Source organism: Coregonus clupeaformis, unplaced genomic scaffold (genome assembly GCF_020615455.1).
Source record: "Coregonus clupeaformis isolate EN_2021a unplaced genomic scaffold, ASM2061545v1 scaf1151, whole genome shotgun sequence".
NCBI lineage: Eukaryota > Metazoa > Chordata > Actinopteri > Salmoniformes > Salmonidae > Coregonus > Coregonus clupeaformis.
Window position 1 is genome coordinate 105143 of NW_025534605.1, and position 12358 is coordinate 117500.

The window sequence follows — 12358 nt, forward strand, 5'->3', positions numbered from 1 at the left end:
ATATCTATATGTTGGAAGTGTAAGCAGGGGTTGAGCTTCTTCAGGTTTGTATACCCAGTGAATCTGCGTTTCTGTATCCTTTAGAGTGATTGCCGTGACTTTTTATAGTGTACTTACAAGAGTTGTTCCCTTTCGGCTTACTGCAGGCCATGCCGTCGATAGCCTGATCTGGGTCCAGTCTGTGGCTAAACAGTGGACTGGTTGTGCTGGATGGGAGACAGCCTGGGAACGCCGGAGTGCTGTAAGCTTTTACATCCCCAATCAAGCGAACTCTCTGTCGTGAACAACTGCGCATTTATGCGCCTAATAATATCGGTTGTTATTGGAATTAATGGGGTTTTGTGTGACGCTCCCTTCTCAGCCTGATCAAATCAAATAATGGACATTGATGGTTTCCCTCAAGGCAAAGGGAGCATTCGGCCCCTGGCCTTTGTTTTAAATACAGAGACAGTCAATATCTTTAGTCCATTCAGGGCACTACCAAATCCTATATTGTTTTGCTAGATTCTGTTAGTTCCCAAGTTCCTTACCTCCGTTTAGCAGATTTCCCGTTGACGTTTGTCCCTGTTTTGGCAGGTTTTCAGCTCTCAAAAAAAAATGCCTTTTTAATAGCAAAACCACAATTAGGATATTCCCTATGTCCCACAACTTTCATCTTTAAACCGCTTATCAGGTGACCATTGGGTCACCCAGGTAAAATGTAAGACAATTAGATTTAGGGTCATGGTGCCCTTGCGTCTGGCGTACACCAGGAAGAGGACCTTGCTGTTTACGGTTAGCGGTGTTGCTGCTTCAGAACAAATGGCCACTGGAGTACGATGCAAATCAAATCCTGACCTCAGGGTTGATTCTGCCAGGCAGGCATAGGCTACTTTGTAGTTATAACATTTACTTGCTGGTTTTGAAGCAGGAGCTGTTCTGGCACCCTACCAGAAGAAAGTTTTGGCATCAATGCAGCATCATCGTGCTTATGGCTACACAAAGAAAGTGTGAACATCTGTGACCGCACTTTTACACACAGACGGAATTTGCATTCCTGTTGCCGTGCCAGAAAGTTCATGTAATCGAATCACCGATGCATTTCTTCCATATCTTATGATTGACTTAGGCAAAATAGATGCGTTTTCTAACCGATTGAATAGATTTGATTGATTTCTTACTAAGTTCAATAAATGTTTGAATGTTGTTGAATTTAGGTTTTTTATCTGGATTCCGTAATTAAGGTTCATAACGCCTATTTTATAGAGCCCTAGTCCTACAATGAACTTGTCATAAATTAACATAGGATATGCCCTCTCCCCCCACAACAAGACTCAAATATATATCTATATGTGGAAACCTATAAGCAAAAGGTTGAGCTTCTTCAGTTTGTGTCACAAAGTGGATACGTTTTCTGTGTCCGCCTTAAAGTGGGTGACACATTGACTTTCTCGTCGCCACCGGGGAGTTGTTCACACAAGCTTCCGGCCCCCGCCACCATCCTGAATTCGCCTGATCTCCGTCGATCTGTAAATAGCCGCATTGGAGCCTAGTTAGTACTTGGATGGGAGACATCTAGGAGTACCCAGGTGCTTTATAAGCTTTTTTTGTCGATGGCGTGCTCTTGTGTTGTGAACAAGCTTTCACCTTTTTATTTATCACCCTAATAATATCATGGATTGTTATTGGACTTAATGCAGTTTGTGTGTGCTGCCCTGCCCTGATCAAATCAAATAATGGACAGTGCGTTTCCCTCAAAAAATGCCGACAGTACATACAGCCTTTGTTTAGTCTAGGAGACAGTCAATGTCTGTAGTCAGCCCGGGCACTAAAAAATCCCTTTAACTTTGCCTGGATTCCGTTAATTCCCCGGGTTTACCTTTTCTCCGTTTAGATTTTTACATTGACCGTTGTCCTGTTTGTGGGTTTATTTCCTCAAAGTACACCTTTTCAAGCCATCAAACAGCACAGTGGATATTTCCATATTTTACAACAATGTTTAAACCCTATCAGGCTGACCCGCATTTGTGAGGTCTAGGAAAAATGTAAGACATTTAGATTTTGGGGTGTAGTTGCCCTTAAGTAAGCGTACCAGGAAGAGACCGCTTTGTTTGGTTAAGCGCAGTTGTTGCTGTAGAACAAATGGCCACTGGGTGATGCAAATGATCACACGGTATAATTCTGCCAGGCAGGCATAAACCTGCCCCAGCAGTTAACATTTATACGAAGGTTTTGGGGAAAGGCGGAAATTCCTTCCCCTGGAAAGTTATCATTAGCATCATGTCACTATGGCTACGAGTGTAGACATACGCAACGCCTGCTTACATGTTACACGAACAGGGCATTCCTGTGCCGTGCCAGAAAGTTCATGGAAATCTGAATCACTGATGCATTTGTTGCTGTCTTATGATTGGCTTGGGCAAATGAATCGTTTTCTAACAAGTGGAATAGTTGATTGATTTCACTACCGATTTCAATAAATGTTTGAATATTGACTGAATTTGATTTTAATATGCTGGATTCCGTGATTCGGTCACCTTCTTTTTATAGGGCCCTAGTCATTGAACTTGTCATAAATTAACATGGATATGCCCTCTCCCCAACAGAAGACTCAAATATATATCTATATATTGGAAATGTAAGCAAGGGTTGAGCTTCTTCAGTTTGTGTCACAAAGGAAGTGGATACGTTTCTGTGTCCCTTTCAGAGTGGTGACATTGACTTTATATATACTTTAGTGTGCCAGGAGTTTGTTCCACTTGCTGACCCATCTCCCCATCTCTGAATCGCTGATCTGAAATCCCAGTCTCAGAAGCTAAGCAGGCGTCGGGCCTGGTCAGTACTTGGATGGGGAGACCGCCTGGGAGTACCAGGTGCTGTTAAGCTTTTTGTCCCCGGTAGGCGTTGCTCTTGTGTCACATGGAGCAACTGCAACTTTCTTATCACCTAATAATAACTCATGGTTATTGTTATTGGACTAAGTGCAGTTGTGCTTGTGCTGCGCCCTGCCCTGATCAAATCAAATAATGGACAAGTGCGTTTCCCTCCGTTGGAAAATATGACAATTTTGTAGTCAGCCTTTGTTTTTAGTCTGGGAGACGATCCAATGTCTGTGGTCCATTAGAGCACTATAAAATCCCTTCAATGTTTTTGCCTGATTCCGTTAATTCCCAAGTTCCACTTTTCTCCGATTTAGATTTCCCCGTTGACGTTTTGCGTCCCTGTTTTTGGCAGGTTTTCGCTCTCAAAAGAATTTTCAACTTAGCAAAACAAGCACAAGTGGATGTTCTATGTCCACAACAATGTTTTAAACCCTATCAGGTGACATAACAGAACCTTTGTTTGTTAAATGGCCACTGGAGTAATTACGAAAATGATCGCGGTATAATTTTGCCAGGCAGGCACCATTTACTACTGTGAATTGGCATTTACTTGCGAAGGTTTGGAAGCCATTCCTTCCTACCAGAAGAAAGGTTATCATTTAGCATCATCGCTGCGGCTACGTGCAGACATCGCATGCACACACATGCACACAGACAGGGGCATTCCTGTAACGTTCAGAAAGTTCATGGAAATTACGAATCACTGATGCATTTTGTTCATGTCTTATGATTGACAGGCAAATGAATACGTTTTCTAACAGTTGAATAGATTTAGTTGTTTTTTTTTTAAAAGTTCAATAAAATGTTTGAATATTGTTGAATTTCGGTTTAATGTCTGGATTCCGTGATTCGGTCCACAACGCCTATTTTTATAGGGCCTAGTCAATGAACTTGTCATGAATCAACATAGGATATACCCCCCCAACAAGACTCAAATATATATATATATATATATTGGAAATGTAAAAGCAAAGGGTTGAGCTTCTTCAGTTTGTGTCACAAAGTGGATACGTTTCTGTGTACCTTTCAGAGTGGGTAACACATTGACTTTATATAGTGTTGCAAAGAGTTGTTCCTGCTTGACCATACCAGCCTGAATACACCCCTTTCAGTAATTGAGGAAGTGGAAACAGGTGCGGTGGTATTGGAGGAGAAGGAGAGGAATTGGTTGCTGCGTTTTGAAATCTTTTTTTGTTTGGTTATTTATGTAGAATTTGATTTTTGTTTTTGATTTATTAGTAAAAGTTATTTCTCCCCTAGCAGCTTTTTGCTGGGGGAGAAAGGAGGGAAAAATACAGATATGGTGGTTAATCGGACGGACAACAATAGATACAACGACCTACGCATTGGAACAGACAAAGTACTGGACATGGAGGAAAAGTTCTGATGCACCATCATCGAGGAAAAGTACTATGATAAGACTTGTACGGTGGCGGTGGATATCACTGGGGAAAAGAAATTAACGATGATGGAATTGCTGAGAGGGGATAAAGGAGGCGTGTGGAACGGTGATGAGGTGCAGATTTAAAGGTGATCAGAAGTATGAGATTACGATGTACCATCCATGGGAAGAAGGTTAATGGATGGACTAAAAATCAAATCGTTGCACGGTAATGGCGAGGGACATTTCAGCGGATGTTCGGTGGTGTCCTTTATGAATTACCAGTGTATATTAGTGACGATACTATCGTGGCAAAATTGGAAGGATGGAATTTGTGAAGAGAGCCGGTTTCTGGGATTAAGAGGAGATTATGGCCAGGAACAGAGATCGCTGATGGCACAAGATTCTGTAAAGTTCGGTTTACAGACGTGGTGCGCTCACTACCATATTCTACCAGAAGTTTTGAGACGTTGGAGGCTAGTACTTTCGAGTGATTATGACAGGCAAGTTAAAGTGTGCCGAATTGTGTCCAGTCTGGCCGTAGTACGGGACTGTCCTGATTTTCTATGTCGGAGATACGGAGCACAAGGGCACTATGCAAGAGAGTGCGTCGAGAGAGGAGAGACCATGTAATGGATGTGAGAAGAAAAGAAATGCGCTGTACGTGTACTGGGCCAACAGATGGTGAAGACATGGAACAACAGGAGGAGGAGAGATGGAAGAAGAGAGAGTGGAGGAGGGACGTGATGGAGGACGGGGGAAGGAGACAAGGATGGTGGAGGAGGAGGAGATGGTGAATCTGCTGCGACAGAGGATGGAATTGAGGCGAGCATGGATGTCAAATTCCTAGATGACTACTGCACAGATGGAAAGGAGCCTGATGGTGGAGAAGGAGGAGGAGGTGAGCAGGAAACGGAAACATCTGAAGGTGAGGAGATGAAGATAATGGAGGGGTTGTACCCAACACTATTCCTGAAAGTATGGATGTGAAGGGGAATCTCGAAGAGGAAGGACTCTGAGAGTGAAGTGTCCGCGAGGTGAAGTCCAAAGGGTGAGGGGAAGAAGCAAAGGAAGGTAGGAAGAGCAAGATCAAGAAGAAGAAAGAAAAAAGACTGGGTGCTGATGATGGGAAAAATCAACATATTAATTAGTGCTTATGGTGAGTGTTGTATCTGTTAATATTAATGGACTAAGGAATATACAGGAAAGTTAGAACAGACGGTGAGTCTACCACAGGCTGATATTTTATGCTTCAAGAGACACACTGGACTGACAAGTATGATGGATGGAGTAAGAAAAGAGATGGATGGATTTGATTTATTTTATAATGGTGGGGAGAGGACGTGTGGGGTTGCTATAGTAATTAAGAGGGATGGTGTACAGAATATTAGGCAAGTGTATGCCGGATAAAAGAGGGTAGACTTTTGAGTGTTAAATTTGAATTTCTAAATGTACAATACACTTTATTGAATGTTTATGCACCTAATAATGAGAGTGACCGAGAAGTATTTTTTAAGGCACTTGAGCAACATTGGTATTAGGGTAACTGTATATTGGTTGGGGATTTTAACGTTAGATTATTGAAAAACTGGACACGTCAAGAGTACTTTGTTGCGCTCTGACTGTCTAGGCGAGTATTGTTGGGGATAATGAAGGATCATTGTCTGAGTGATGTATGGAGAATGCATCCAGGTCAGAGTTTTTCAAGGAGGCAGGTTGTTTTGAAGGTTCTCCAGGCAAAGCCGCATAGATTGTGTTTAGCGGCGGAAAATATGAGTACAATATATACAAAAGATTAGGTATGATTTTAATACATTAAGTGATCATGCCTCTCTTGGTTTCCTGCTGGGTCTTAGTGTGCCTTCTAGAGGGGAGGTGGTGTATGGTGTTTGAATGCAGAGCTGCTAAAAGAAGGAAAATATATTGATATGATTTCTGATTGTATAAATAGAGAAATATTGAGTGATTTTAAAAGTGTTAATATTGGTTTATGTGGTGGGAGGGTCTAAAAGAGAAGATTAGAGGTTGAGCATTAAATAACATATGCACAAGACAAAGAATTTTCTTTTAAAGAGAGGATAGCTTTGAATAAAAGACTAGACATTGAGCTGGGGGAAAGTTGATACGGTGGAGGTTATGATATGGCAGGGTTTATGGAAGCTCAGGCTGCAGTACATAACTTTTTGAAAAGAGTGCATGTATTGGGGGCAATAGTAAGGAGTAGAGTACAGTATGCCATAGAAGGAGAAATGTACATCCTTCCTTAGGGTTAGAAAAGAAGAAGCAGGCTAGAAACTATATTACAGAAATCGAGAATGAGAGGGGAGACATTGAATGATCTGGTGGGGATTTTAGATACAATAGAATGTTTTTTATAGTAATCTTTTTTAAAAAAAGAATGCAATGATCAAGGATGTATAGAGGGGGTGTTGAGCTATGTAGATGCCAGAATATCAGAGGATGAAAGACTCATGTGTGACACAAGACTTGTGCGGTCACAGAGATACGGGCCGATTTTGTCTGCTCATAGAAATAAGAGCCCCTGGCTCTGATGGGCTGACAAGTGAGTTTTACAAAACATTTGTGGATATAATGGCTCCTGTTTTTTATTAGATGTGTACAAATATATGGAGCAATCTCAGGAATCTCGGAGTCGATGGCTGACTGGCTTAATAACATAATATATAAAAACAAGGGAAGTAGGAAAAGATTAGAAAATTTTAGGCCATTATCTATTTTAAATGCTAGATTATAAGATCTTAACTAAGGTGCTGGCTAACAGAATTAATAAAAGTAATGGAAGTATTATTTCAGAACACGGGCTTAATGTTCCTGGTTAGAAATACTTGCAACATTATTTGCACTTTAAGGGATGTCATAAGACATATGAAGGTTGAGGAGGTGTAGTATTGAGCTTGATTTAAATAAAGCTTTTGATGAGAGTAGAACATTCATTTCTAATGCAGACGCTTAAAACTTTTGGATTTGGGAGCAGAATGGTAGCCTGGATACAGCTGCTATACGGTGCTGCAGTAAGTAAGAGTGAAATGTAGCTGGGTTACTTACTGATGCTTTCCCATTGGAGGAGGTCGGTGAGGCAAGGATGTCCATTGTCTGAGGCCTTATATTGTATGTCGGTTGAGCCTCTGGTGGCTCTCCTTAAAAAACCACCAGATCCAGGCGTTTCTATTCCAGGGGTGGAGTCAGCATTGTGCAGCAATATGCACAGATGACACTACAATTACTGTTAGAGAGATGTGGAAAGTGTAAATAAGAGTGATGGAGTGTTTTGAGCTCTTTGGGAAAGCATCAGGTGCTAAGACTAATGTAGAAAAGACTGGGGTTTTGTATGTGGGGGCTAGTGACTGATAATGGGTGTAGGTATCATTTTTAAAAGAGCTAATGGCTATTTTAAAGCGTTGGGAGATTATTTTGGGTATTGATGAAAAAGGAGGCTGTGACTAGGACTTCGGGCAGGTGTATTGAATAAAAATCAAACAAACTATGGCATTTTGGAGATGGAGGGAATTTAAAATTGAAAAGAAAGGTAGGTGGTAACAAATTCTTTACCTAATATCTAAATGTGTATATGTCATGGATGTTGCTTCAGATGCCAGAGTGGGTTTAAAAAAGAACTTAATTCTATTGTTTCTAACTTCTTGTGGGATGGCAAAGGGGCTAGAATATCTGGAGTCTACGCTTATACTGCAGAATATAAAGATGGGGGTCTGAAATTAGTGGACATAGGCGTGAAAAGAAAAGCATTAAATTAAAAAATTATACAGAAGTATTTATATGGGGAGGAAGAATATGGGTGGAAGGGGTTTCTTTAGGAATTATTTGTATAATAATGAAGGATGTGAAGAGAGTGGGTTATTAATGATATGGAAAAAGCCTATGTATGAACAAGTTTGCCCTCTGTTTTTATCAGGAAGTGTTACGTGCATGGGGAGAATTTTCTTCCTCGTGTAAAATATGTGTGTGAAGATAGGGATATAATACTGAATCCAACCTGTGTTTTTAAATCCCAAAATTATATTCCAATGATGAAGTGTTTGTATAATCCCCCTTTTTATGAGGGCTGGACTGAGACTTATTAAAGACTTTGTATATGAAGTTATTCCTGGGTTTCTAAGAGGCCAAGGCCATTTATGACAATATGAAGGATGTGGATGATACAGTTTTGAAAGGTACTATATTGAATGGATTTGAGCAGGTGAAAAGTAGCATTCCAGCAGAATGGGTTTCTGCTGTCATTATTGGAGATGGAATTTAGGAAGATTTATATGTATTGCCGAATTTATATATTGACAATAAAGAGATAAAATGGAAAACATTGGCTAGTGTCAGAACAAATGGTTTTATAAGCAATTACTGGTTACCACCAGACAGGCTGCTGCTGAGAAGAGTGGGTAGAACTGTTTCGAAGATGGATCGAAAGTATTATGGAAAAACTTATACTTCCCATGGGAATAAATTGGAATGTGAAAATAAACTTGATTTTAAAATAAGACACATTCGGATATACACAAAAGTAGTGCTGCATCAAATAAATAAAGAAATAAAAAAAAATGTGATATATGTGGTAAGGCACCAGAAATTTTATTACACTTATTTGTAGAATGCGAGGATTTAAAAGATATGTTTCGTAAAGTAAAGGAAATAATAATGCAAAAACTGGGGGAGTGGTTTGTTGGAAAAGAATGCGTGGGAGGAATTGGTTTTTTTTGGTGGGAGAAATGTAAAGGGGTTATGTGAGGTTGTTGAATATTGTATTGAGTTTTGTTAGGTATGCTAATTTTTGTGGGAGGTATTATGCTTATTTTGAAGGGAGGAGGGTAAGGGTGTAGGGTATTTTTTGTAGCTTTGTTTAAGAGGCACATTCGATATGTTTTATAGTTATGGATTGGAAGATTTTGATGAACTTTTTGTAGAAGGGAGTGGGTTAATTGCAAGGGTGGATGGTGGAGGAATCACTTATAATTTTTTTGAAAGGAATATTTTGATTTTTTCTATGTTTATTTTTTTTTGACAGGAGATGCTTTTAAATCTGCCTATTTACATATGTGGAATGTGATATGTCTTAGTCATGTCTGGTTTTTGTATACTAGGTTTTTGTTTTTTTATTTCTTTGGGTTCTTTGATTTGATAGGGTGAATATGTTAACACATGCCTATGGTAGAATAGTTTCTAGTGTATACGGGTTTTTGTATATAACACTGTACATGGTATAATATAAGTGTATTTAATATTTTACAATAAAAAAAAAAAAAAAATACGCCCGATCTTGTCCGATCTCGGAAGCTAAGCAGGGTAGGGCCTGGCTAGTACTTGGATGGGAGACCGCCTGGGAATACCAGGTGCTGTAAGCTTTTTGTCCCAGTAGAGCGTGCTCTTGTGTCATGGAGCAACTGCCTTTTATTTATCACCCTAATAATATCATGGATTGTTATTGGACTAAATGCAGTTTGTGTGTGCTGCCCTGCCCTGATCAAATCAAATAATGGACAGTGCGTTTTCCTCAAAATATAGGCAGTACATGCAGCCTTTGTTTTTAGTCTAGGAGACAGTCAATGTCTGTAGTCCATTAGGGCACTATAAAATCCCTTCAATGTTTTGCCTGATTCCGTTAATTCCCAAGTTCCCTTTTCTCCGTTTAGATTTCCCCGTTGACCGTTTGTCCCTGTTTTGGCAGGTTTTCGCTCTCAAAAGTACACCTTTTTAATAGCAAAACAGCACAATTGGATGTTCTATGTCCACAACAATGTTTAAACCCTATCAGGTGACCATTTGTGAGGTCTGGGAAAAATGTAAGACATTTAGATTTTGGGGTGTAGTTACCCTTAAATGCAAGCGTGCACCAGGAAGAGACCTTTGTTTGGTTAAGCGGTGTTGCTGTAGAACAAATGGCCACTGGAGTGATGCAAATGATCACGGTATAATTGTGCCAGGCAGGCATAGGCTACTTTGTAGTTAACATTTACTTGCGAAGGTTTTGGGGAAAGCCATTCCTTCCCTACCAGAAGAAGGTTATCATTAGCATCATCGCTAACGGCTACACAAAGTGTAGACATACGCGCACGCACACATGCACACAGACAGGGGCATTCCTGTGCCGTGCCAGAAAGTTCATGGAAATACGAATCACTGATGCATTTTGTTCATGTCTTATGATTGACTTGGGCAAATGAATGCGTTTTCTAACAAGTTGAATAGATTTAGTTGATTTCTTACTAAGTTCAATAAATGTTTGAATATTGTTGCATTTCGGTTTAATGTCTGGATTCCGTGATTCGGTCCGCAACGCCTATTTTATAGGGCCCTAGTCAATGAACTTGTCATAAATCAACATAGGATATGCCCTCTTCCCCCCCCCCCAACAAAACTCAAATATATATATATATATATATATATATATATATATATATATATTAAATATTGGAAATGTAGCAAGGGTTGAGCTTCTTCAGTTTGTGTCACAAAGTGGATACGTTTCTGTGTCCCTTTCAGAGTGAGTGACACATTGACTTTATATAGTGTACCAAGAGTTGTTCCCTCGCTTATGATCATACCAGCCTGAATACGCCCGATCTCGTCCGATCTCGGAAGCTAAGCAGGTTTAGGGCTGGTTAGTACTTGGATGGGGGACCACCTTGGAATACCAGTTGCTGTAAGCTTTTTGTCCCAGTAGAGCGTGCTCTTGTGTCATGGAGCAACTGCCTTTTATTTATCACCCTAATAATATCATGGATTGTTATTGGACTAAATGCAGTTTTTGTGTGCTGCCCTGCCCTGATCAAATCAAATAATGGACAGTGCGTTTTCCCTCAAAATATAGGCAGTACATGCAGCCTTTGTTTTTAGTCTAGGAGACAGTCAATGTCTGTAGTCCATTAGGGCACTAAAAATCCCTTCAATGTTTTGCCTGATTCCGTTAATTCCCAAGTTCCCTTTTCTCCGTTTAGATTTCCCCGTTGACCGTTTGTCCCTGTTTTGGCAGGTTTTCGCTCTCAAAAGTACACCTTTTTAATAGCAAAACAGCACAATTGGATGTTCTATGTCCACAACTATGTTTAAACCCTATCAGGTGACCATTTGTGAGGTCTGGGAAAAATGTAAGACATTTAGATTTTGGGGTGTAGTTACCCTTAAATGCAAGCGTGCACCAGGAAGAGACCTTTGTTTGGTTAAGCGATGTTGCTGTAGAACAAATGGCCACTGGAGTGATGCAAATGATCACGGTATAATTGTGCCAGGCAGGCATAGGCTACTTTGTAGTTAACATTTACTTGCAAAGGTTTTGGGGAAAGCCATTCCTTCCCTACCAGAAGAAGGTTATCATTAGCATCATCGCTAACGGCTACACAAAGTGTAGACATACGTGCACACCGCACACATGCACACAGACAGGGGCATTCCTGTGCCGTGCCAGAAAGTTCATGGAAATACGAATCACTGATGCATTTTGTTCATGTCTTATGATTGACTTGGGCAAATGAATGCGTTTTCTAACAAGTTGAATAGATTTAGTTGATTTCTTACTAAGTTCAATAAATGTTTGAATATTGTTGAATTTCGGTTTAATGTCTGGATTCCGTGATTCGGTCCGCAACGCCTATTTTATAGGGCCCTAGTCAATGAACTTGTCATAAATCAACATAGGATATGCCCTCTTCCCCCAACAAGACTCAAATATATATATATATATATATATATATATATATTGGAAATGTAAGCAAGGGTTGAGCTTCTTTAGTTTTTTGTCACAAAGTGGATACGTTTCTGTGTCCCTTTCTGAGTGAGTGACACATTGACTTTATATAGTGTACCAAGAGTTGTTCCCTCGCTTACGGCCATACCAGCCTGAATACGCCCGATCTTGTCCGATCTCGGAAGCTAAGCAGGGTCGGGCCTGGTTAGTACTTGGATGGGAGACCGCCTTGGAATACAAGGTGCTGTAAGCTTTTTGTCCCAGTAGAGCGTGCTCTTGTGTCATGGAGCAACTGCCTTTTATTTATCACCCTAATAATATCATGGATTGTTATTTGACTAAATGCAGTTTGTGTGTGCTGCCCTGCCCTGATCAAATCAAATAATGGACAGTGCGTTTCCGTCA

The 12358-nt window shown here is 40.3% G+C and overlaps 2 non-coding genes across 2 annotated transcripts; both read left to right on the forward strand.

Annotated features, from left to right (window-relative positions):
* The first annotated feature begins 10800 nt into the window (after nt 1-10800).
* Nucleotides 10801-10919, forward strand: LOC123486336. The gene has a single exon (XR_006659349.1). It is a non-coding gene; the product is annotated as a 5S ribosomal RNA (ribosomal RNA).
* Nucleotides 10920-12087: 1168 nt separating this feature from the next.
* On the forward strand, nt 12088-12206 carry LOC123486335. The gene has a single exon (XR_006659348.1). It is a non-coding gene; the product is annotated as a 5S ribosomal RNA (ribosomal RNA).
* The last annotated feature ends 152 nt before the right edge of the window (nt 12207-12358 follow it).